We start from the raw sequence: 10,079 nt of genomic DNA on the forward strand, positions 1-10,079 counted from the left end.
TGACCTTCATATGACCTCCGTTACGTACTATGTGCGCGTATATACACATATCAGTATCATCGAAAAAAAATAATGTAAGAGTACCAATGCCATACAGACGCAGGGGGAGTCGGAAAGAATAAATCTGTGAACCTCTATGCCATGTATAGGCAAAAGAGTTGGAACGTATGAATATGTAGAAGCAGATGTATGTATTCGAAAATACGACGAATTAGAGAGAAGGAACAAGTGACGGACTTCGTCGCTGCCTTCGCACGCTTTCTGCAACGAAGCATTTCCACACCGTGGGAAGTCGGCAACCGTGGATCATCTTTCGCGCACGATACCCTTTAGCTGTCGCTTTGAACAGGCGTAGTAACGCTTCGCGAGGAAGATGCATCTGCGACTGTCAACCGCAGAGGGTATGCTTGGGCTGCGACGCGGTCAAAGCGATTTCCCCTTCCTAATTAAGGAGCCGAAATCGCAACCGAGGAAGCTCACTAAGCATCTAATTGTTGCAGAGACAATTTAGGCGGTCCTTCGGTTTAGCCTTAACTGGCTCGTCACGCGGTTTCTTCTCGTTACTTTGTTCAGTCCGGGTACCTAGTCCGACGTAAACTCAAAAACCATTAAAACAGAATAGAAAGGTAATAATTAAACAAGTCAACTCCGAGCCATTCCAGAGGCCCAGTGGGCTGGCATATTTATTTTTCTGTCGTGAGACTGTTAAATTCATAAATACATTAAAACTTCCTATTAACGCTAATTTGGTAGAACTTCTGAAGAGTAACAGAAAACAAAGTGGACGATAAAAATCAGCTTCGAACCATTCTAAAGGCCCGGTTTGTTAGTCTGCTTGTTCCTGAAAGAATTTTTGTTTTTTTTGTTTTTTTAAAATAGACGCTAAGACCGTCGAAGTATGGTAAGTACAAAACGCACAACATACATACACACTCCATTTGTTTGTGGTAATTAATTTTCTATTATCAAAATAAAACATATCAGTTTAATGTAAACACTCTCCTCGTGTTTACTTTTACACCTTTTCACACAATCGCCAGTTATGTACCGGCGCTCAATTACCAGAAAATAATTTCGCTACTTTGTGGCGAATGGGAATGATCGGATAGAGGATATTTGTTCGATTACGCTCGTTCGTAACAAATAGCTGGTGGCAGCGGTGGGATAGGTTTTCTTTCGTTTTAAAAGCTTTCAGTTGAGAGTTTATAGAACCCGCAATGAATTCCTAAAATTATAGACAGACATTCATTGGTAACCTTGTAGTGTTAAGTGTGCAACTATATTATCCACAATGTTATAATTGTTTATTTTTTAATAAAAATTATTTCTCGAAAAAAAGATCCTACTCCATCTTCACTCCATTGGGAATCGAACCACAAAACTTCTGATTTCCGGTCAGGTGCTTTTCCAATTAAGCTATTAGAGGGGTCAGAATAAAAACTCTTAAATCAAGAAAATAACGATAATTTTTAGCTAAGTGTTAATGGTACAAGTAATTATTTTTAAATTTATCTGCTATATCATCAGAGATTGTACCTTACCGACAGTAGATCAACCCTCCAAACCCCTCTAATAGCCTAATTGGAAAAGCATCTGACCGGAAATCAGAAGTTTTGTGGTTCGATTCCCAATGGAGTGAATATGAAGTAGGATCTTTTTTTCAAGAAATAATTTTAATTTAAAAATATTATTTTTCATCTGATCTTATTAAGACGTTGAGCATTTTCTGTTATTGAAGATTCTTAACTTAATCGATATTGTGTAGATTTTCTGCCTTCATGGTTTGGAGGGTTGATCTACTGTCGGTAAAGTACAATCTCTGATGATATAGCAGATAAATTTAAAAATAATTACTTTGCCCGTGAGCAGGATATTTAAAAAAAAGTGCAGTGCAAAGTGAAGTGGAAAAAACGCGACCTGGAATTTTGATGGAATTTTGTTGTCGTGAGAGTTATTATGTGCAGAGGAAGCTTGAAAGTGAAAAATATCTAATCAAAGAACAGTTGAAATAAGGATTTCAGAAACACAGGACCAATTCCACGCCTGAAATCTGCTGAGGATTTACTCCTGTTTTACCGATATCAATTTGTCATTTTTTATTTGTTTAATAAAAAAAAGGCAAAAAAGAGATGGTGTTTATCTGGCCTACGCTTCTTGCTAAGAATCGGAATAGGCAGCGTAGCGGAAAAAGGGTTCACAAAAGTCTAGAAATAGCAACCGCGCGCTCGAAACTTGAGTTGCTGACGACGGAGAATGATAACGGATCAGGCCAGGCAATCTCCGAACACTCTAAGAAAATCATAAATGCCGAGAGCGGAGTTTTCACGCATTTTTTAAATATTATTAAATAACCTGGAAGAACGTGTGCGTTCAGCAGTCGCGCGCAGAGTTTCTCGCTTTGCGCGCGAAAGGCTAAATAAAGGAGAATAATTAACAAGCACAAAATGCCTCCTCTGTATCATGAGCCCAAGGTCCCATATTTTAATAAGAGAACTACCGGTATGATAATTTATTCCACATCATTTTGCAGGGGCAATGTGCGTGTAACTTTTCGTCGAGACTCTTCCTTAAGTTTCATTTCAGAAAGCGAGCTGGTAAGTCAGTTTACGAGACATGCGGTAGTTGCTCATCAAATCGAGACACACCTTTTTGAATCCGTAGGAACGATCGAATTATGCTTTAATGGTGAGGTAATCGTTTGTGAGGTCATTTCGTCTAGAACCCCGTTATTACACTCGGTTCGAAAATGAGGACGGCCCAGCCCGAGCTGACCAAAATAATCCTGTTCATAATAATCCACCAAATCTGGACGTGTTAACGGTCGCGGAAATGTATACCTCGAGTCATGATTAAGGTTTCCAACCAAGCCTACGTAACTCCCGACAAAGTGCAGCCCTTAATTCAGATAATGTTGCGATGCGGATGGCGCAAACAATCGCAGATACGTTGGCAATTCAACAAGCGGTCAGCCACATTCCTGTTTACGATGGAAGCCCTAGAAGAGAAACACGCGCACGAGATTGTCACGACCACGATAATACCAATTCGCGCCGCGGCGCTTAGAGCATTTATAAGGGTTCTACCAGACGATCTCTCGAGTGCCGTCGACGCCAGAGGACAAACAATTTGGAGAGCGCTTTCAAGCATGATAAACATGCAGAAGGGCGCATACGACCGCAGGGATCTTCACGCTATACGTCATACCGAGCCAAGCATCAACCAAAGGAAGCGATGCCGGAATAATCGGAGCAATATTACCTACCAGACCCGCGAACAGATTATCACCAGGCCGAAGAAGCACGATTATATGATCCATATGAATGCAGAGTACATGGATACGGCGGAAGGCAATATTTTTCGGAACGTCCTCACTCATCGAGTCCGGGGCCCCAAGGGAGTGGGAGGAGAGACGAACCACCGGTCTAAGGTATACTACGGAACTCCTCACCAGGAAACCCGTATTACCACGTGTATGCGACTCCCCAGCGTGGATATCCACCCGCTCATGTGCAGGCCTACTAACAAACGGCTAAAGTGCCTTACTCGCGTGGGTCGCCGCCTCCCCAAGGGACAGTGCATTCTAACCAAGGATATCAGAAGAATGATTATGCGCTGGTTCCCTTAAATCTAGGTTCAAACTATACCCAGGTTTATGGTCCATCCTCATCAGACCAAAACTCCTTACGTCCTCCGTCACCAGGCTACGCCCCGTGGAGTGATTGAAACTCTGTCGTAACCAATCGGACCGACACACGGACGTGTTCCAAGGAGCCTGAGCATCAATGGACAGTGCGATTACTCGGACAATCGAAATATACAAAGTGAGCGAAGCCATAAGTGAAGCTCCAGTTGTAAAACTGGATGTCTACGTGATAAAGAGTGCCCGGCTTTTTATCGACACGGGTGCCGATGTAAATATTATAAAAGTATCTGCACTTGCATTTGACACACCAATATGTGAAGAGAATATCTCGTACATAACGGGGGTCTCTATAACCAGAATTTATACCCTGGGTACTACGGTACTAGAGATAGTTGTCAAAAAAGTGCTTTTCCATGTAGTGCGACCGCAATTCCCGATCTCAGTAGAGGGAGTTCCGGGATGCGCATATTTCTGACAAGAAAGGTCAAACGTCTCATTTTTCTATAATGCGTTGATAACCCAGTCACGACCCGTGGATCCTACCCCCTTTATTGACCCAGAATCAATGCAAGCGAGGATTGAGTTAGAATCAGAAGTAAAGCCTGTTTCCTGGATTTTAACAATCCGGGCCAGAACTATGCAATGTATATCAATACCGGTATCGGATGCAAAATTGACAGAAGGGTACCTCCCGTTGGCGGATACGAAACCGGGACTTTTTATAGGGACTTGGACATTAACATTCCTCCACAAGAATTGATCCCGTTCGAATATGTAACCTTTTCTATTGAAGAAGACAGCTCCGATATCCCGGCCGTGCCGCTAAATGTCGTGGAAACGATCGAAACCATCATAAGAAAAATACGGACGGATCATGTCAATCCAGAAGAACTGCCATACATAAAAAAATGGGTGGCTGGTGGTCACGACCGATTTCTACTGTCAGGAGATAAACTGCCAGCTACTATTATGGCAAAACATCATATTCTGACAGTTGCTGATAAGCCTGTTAAGAATAAACAGTATCGGCAGACGCAGAAAAACGAAAAAATCGCAGAAGAATTGGTAAGAAAAATGATCAATGACGATCTTATCGTTGAATCTATATCGCCGTATAACTCGCCCTAGTTGATCATCCCAAAGAAACCCGACAAATATGGCAACAAAATATGGCGAACGGTAATTGATTTCCGCGCCTTGAACGAAAAGACAGTGGGGGACTCCTACCCTCTCCCAAATATAAGCGATATCCTAGAGCGGCTAGGGAATGCCCAATACTTTTCTGTTTTTGACCTGGCCTGAGGATTTCATCAAGTGGAAACTGCTTGTGAGGACCAACCCAAAACAGCATTCTCGACAAGGCATGGGCACTTTCAGTGTAAGAGGATGCCAACCTGACAAATGCGAGTCCCTGAGAACTGAGGTTGTCTACCTAGGGCACGTTGTCAGTCGAGACGGGGTTAGACCCGATTCTAGAAAATTAACAACCATCAAAGATTTTCCCATCCCTCGTACAGTTCGTTCGGTTAGGGCGTTTCTGGGTGTAGCCGGGTATTACCGACGTTTCGTTAAGAACTTTGCTGAGATAGCAAGGCCCCTGTTCGACTTATGTAAAAAAAACACATCATTTCACTGGGGCCGACCACAAAGATCCTCTTTCCTTAAATTAAAAAAGATTTTGTGTTCAAGTCCTATTCTACGATAGCCGGACTATGAAAAGGTCTTTAAATTAACGACAGATGCTTCCGAGATTACAGTCAGCTCTGTACTCACGCAAGAAGTAGACGGGATAGACCTACCCATAGCATATTTCTCCGGAGCCCTGACTATACATGAATGGAACCATACGAAGACAGAAAGAGAATGTCTGGCCGTGATACATGCCCTGAGGAATTTCCGCCCGCACCTTCACGGACGGTGGGTAGAGGTCTTGTCGTCAAACCCTGTTGAAGTGGCAAATGAGAGTGACTAGAACGAAAGCGACTCCAAGATTCATCGACATTAGCCGCAGACATATGCGAGGAGCTGGATGCGTTTCCTATGCATATTCGTTCTTTAGGTTTGAATGCGTATTCGATCAAACCTTCTGAACAAGCCGCTAAACGAGTAGCAAGGGAGAAACTCAAACAAAACGTGGTACCGAAGGGAACGTTTTGAATTCCCGCAACGGCAGAGGCCAGGGTTCAAGGTCCTGTTCCGCGTACATTTTCTAGCAAGCCTACTGCAGATGAATTGCTGGAATTGCTGAAAGACGGAGCCCGAGATGAGCCCGAAGATGAGGAACGCATATCTTCAAAGACCGAGATGACGTTTGAACCTAGTCTGGAAGGAAGAACGATTGCAAAAATGCTAAGAGCGCGACGAGCTCAGAATAGGCGAGAGGTAAATTATAAGGGGGCCGATTCGAATTCCTCCCATTCAGAATCCGAGGTAACTAATGCGGCTGACTTAGAATCGGACATTCCAGTTCGTCGGCGACGTTACAGCATGTTACCCAGCCTGGAAAACCCAGCAACGACACATAAATACCGATGTCAATCCAAAAGCACACATACACTTTGGCTTTTCGGTGCAAAAAGGGGCGACTCCGAAATGTCTGCCGCATCAGAAGATCGGACAATGATAAGCAGCCTGAACCAAATTTCGGTTGATATAAGCCCCCTTGTAAACACCGATGAAGAAAGTAGCCTAGTCGAGAGACCAACACAAAACAATCTTCGAGGGGGAAATTGGAACCTCCTGGTGTTGCAGGGGTGCGAACTAACGTCGACGAGACAAACAATGAACCGAAGTCAGGCTCATCTAGAACCCGTAAACTAAGCTTTTCTACCCCCTTTCCAACGTACCGTCCTAAAGCACGCTGAACACCCTATCACCTATCTAGTGACGTGTGAGTCCCCACCAGGGAGAATGAGAATAATACTGTTGAAAAGGAAGTGTCAGCAAGCGATTGTATTTTCCTACTCCCACTGTGACATCGCCTACAAAGGTAGCATCCAATCCAGAAACCAACTCAGAAAGATACGATATGGGATTGGGATTAACGATGCCTTACATACACGTCGCCGATCATCGGGATGGCAGCTCCGTACTAGAGAGCAGTCGCGAATCACTCACATACTTGCGAGACAATATTGAACATATTTTAGCTGCGGATTATGAGCCAGTAAGCCCCATAATGAAGTTGCTTGTAGCTGTTGGGGCGATCGACCTGGAGGAGATACAAAGCGCTAGGCCGAGAAAGGGCCAAGTACTAGTCTCACCTCGCGGGCGATTTAAGGTTTATACCGTTATTCACAAAACCCGACATTTTTATGACCTCCTCGAAAAAGAGTTCATACTAAGTTTGCGCAACTTATTAGTAGTTCTCAAAAGGGACTAGGTTAAACATTTCCGAATAGAGCGCTATGGAGATATGTGGGATATTCTGACGAGGAACGTCTTTACCAACAAGCTGGTGTGCGTCTTCGCAAACACGGGAATAAAAATCACGGCTTTTTATGACAAAATTGAAATTCTGCCAGAGGACATTCGGTTAAAAATTATCGCCGAGTTTCATAATAGTCTGATCGGAGGACACAAAGGCGTCACGAAAACGTATCGTAGAATCAGAAATAAAAAAAGATGACTGAGAATTTACACGTTGGATGGCGCTATATACCAGCACGCAAGGGCTGTTATGATAATGAACGGGCAGACGAACTAGCGCGAATGGGCGAAAATAAAGAATTGGGACAAGATTCACTAACAGTTTTAATATAATTTATATATATATATATACATATAATAAAAAAATTAACGAAATAAATAAAATTTATATCATTCATATCTAACTGTTTAAGCTCGATAATTCAAATTGGATATAGGTTCACATAATATTAAAGCAAATTCCTACAGCTCAATATTTAGTACGTCATATAAATTCGGGAAAGTCGCAACTCAATCAAACTTCAAAACACAAGACAATGAAACTGTATCCCCGTGGTGCTCCTATTATCGTATTACCCATATTTGTTTAGGGTTGGTGATCGATCAGGATGATAGCGAGCATCTGGATAAACCTGGTGCTACTGTCAATTAATGGAGGATATTCCCAATCCAATGGACCTGAACTCTTCTCCAATACTAGGTTTATCAAGAACATGGGGCTTCACTACGAGCTAATGGCCTCTCTTCAACGGAGTACTAGAGTGTGGCAGGCGACCGTTTTACTCGAGGTTGAGCCGCTACTGAATTTTCTACCCAGCTACTCACGTAGGTTGGAACAGAGTCTCGAGCATTGTCGTGTAAGCGTGGGTTATGGAAGCAATGACGTCATGGGTTATTCCCGACTGCGTAATAAAATAGCAACTGCCGAACGAGTATTAGAACAACGCACTTGGACGAAAACTGAGCTGGAGTATAATTCTCAGATGCACTCACCAACATCTTTACCACCAGCAATACAAGACAGAAGAAGAACAGTGCCGTGGTTTTACTTACGAGGATGGCGATCGGTACGAGAGAGCTATGCTGGAACTGAACGGAGAACAAAAAAATATGTCTTACTTGGTGGTACAACAAAACCACATTGTTCGATCTGAGCTACACAAATTACATGAGTCATTCGCACAGGGGGAAATAGAAATGAAGACATTAAAACAGGAATTAGATTATGCTGCATCAGAAATGAATGGCATCAGTGATGCGCTGTCCAGACAAAATTACACTATAATCTTAGGAACTGTAGCACTGGTATTAGAAGCTAGTTTGACTGACTACCAGCATACCTTAGAACAATTACTGAATGTAATCCACACTGCCAGAGAAGGACGCTAACATCCGACGCTGTTGACCAACAAACAAAAATCAAAAATTGCCAGGGAGGCACAAGATCATCTTTTTGAGTTGGAGTTTCCCTTGGCGCTCCCGTCGATAAATCTACTAGATCTAACAAAGATTTCTGCAGTCTCTATCCGACTGCAAGAGAAGAAACATTTAGCGGCCTTAGACATCCCGTTCCTGGACAGAGTCAAATACCACTTGTATAAGTTGAACCAAATATTAACCCTTCAAAACGTCTTAGAAAATGGAACCAGTCGTGCATACATACTACCACAGAAAAGATATCTAGCTTTTGATATTGAACAGCGAAATTACATGTTTCTGGACGAGCATGACCTTCGGACCAGCCACCTGGTAAATGGTCGATATCTGTGCCATGTATCCCAAGTTATCTTCGATGTCGTTCTTGTCCCGACATATTAGGTGAAATTGCTACGCTATCCAGTTAAGGATTTTTTAAGGACATGTGATATCCGTGTCACATACGATCAAAGGCCATTTTGGGCCTCAACAACCAGATTGAGAGGTTGGCTGTACTCCTTAACAACATCAGAAGCAGCGTATTTGTTCTGCAGAGGACAACCTCAGCAAAAATATTTGATAGAACAAACTGGTGTAATCCAAATGACACCCGGTTGTTCTTTGAAGACTCCAAGCGTAACCATATCCGCCGTCACCTGGAAAGAAGATCGTAACTGCATTGTCAGGACATCGAATCAATCATTAAAAAAAAAATATCTGGCAAGGAAACGAGGCAGATGCAACTCTTCTAGATTTGGAGGAAAAGTTAATCTCCCTCATCCAACATCGCTTAGAAATCCGTGAGCACTACCATTATACTTATGCAGCCCTTGGTGGAGTAGCAATATTGGAGATAGGATGCGTCATCTACCTGTCCAGAACCTACTTCGCGACCATAGGTATAAAGTTGCTAAGGAAATTAAAAGGAGACAGCCAACAGAAAAGTGGGGAACAACCCAAAAATAAAATCACGACAGTTCACCGCCCAGAGCCAGCGAGCAGGATAATCGATTTGGAGAACAGCATATAGATGGAACCGGAAATCGTAAATTCATCTTGCCCTTCAGACAGTCTGGTGAAAAGAAGGACGCCCAGTGTACCCTGTCAAAGTGTGGTTGTACCGTAAACTTATGGTCTTTCTCGCGAGTGGTGTCAGTATTGAAGTTGCGCTCTAATTGTGCCGGGAGTTAAGCCATCATTAAAAGATTAAACGTTAAGAGACTTTTGACTTTATATTAACTATATTATATATATAGTTGTTAGACACTATATGCGCGTATATACACGTATAAGTATAATCGCAAAAATAAAATAATGTAAGAGTGCCCATGCCATACAGTGGCAGGGGGAGTTGGAAAGAATAAATCTGTGAACCTCTATGCACTGTATAGGCAAGAAAGTTGTAACGTGTGCATATGTAGAAACAGAGGTATGTAATCGAAAATACGACGAATTAGAGAGAAGGAAGAAGTGACGGACTTCGTTGCTGTCTTCGCACGCTTTCTGCAACAAAGCATTTCCACACCGTGGGAAGTCGGTAACCGTGGATCATCCTTCGCGCACGATGCACTCTAGCTGTCGCTTTGAACGG

Source organism: Belonocnema kinseyi, chromosome 9 (assembly GCF_010883055.1).
Source record: "Belonocnema kinseyi isolate 2016_QV_RU_SX_M_011 chromosome 9, B_treatae_v1, whole genome shotgun sequence".
Taxonomy (NCBI): Eukaryota; Metazoa; Arthropoda; class Insecta; order Hymenoptera; family Cynipidae; genus Belonocnema; species Belonocnema kinseyi.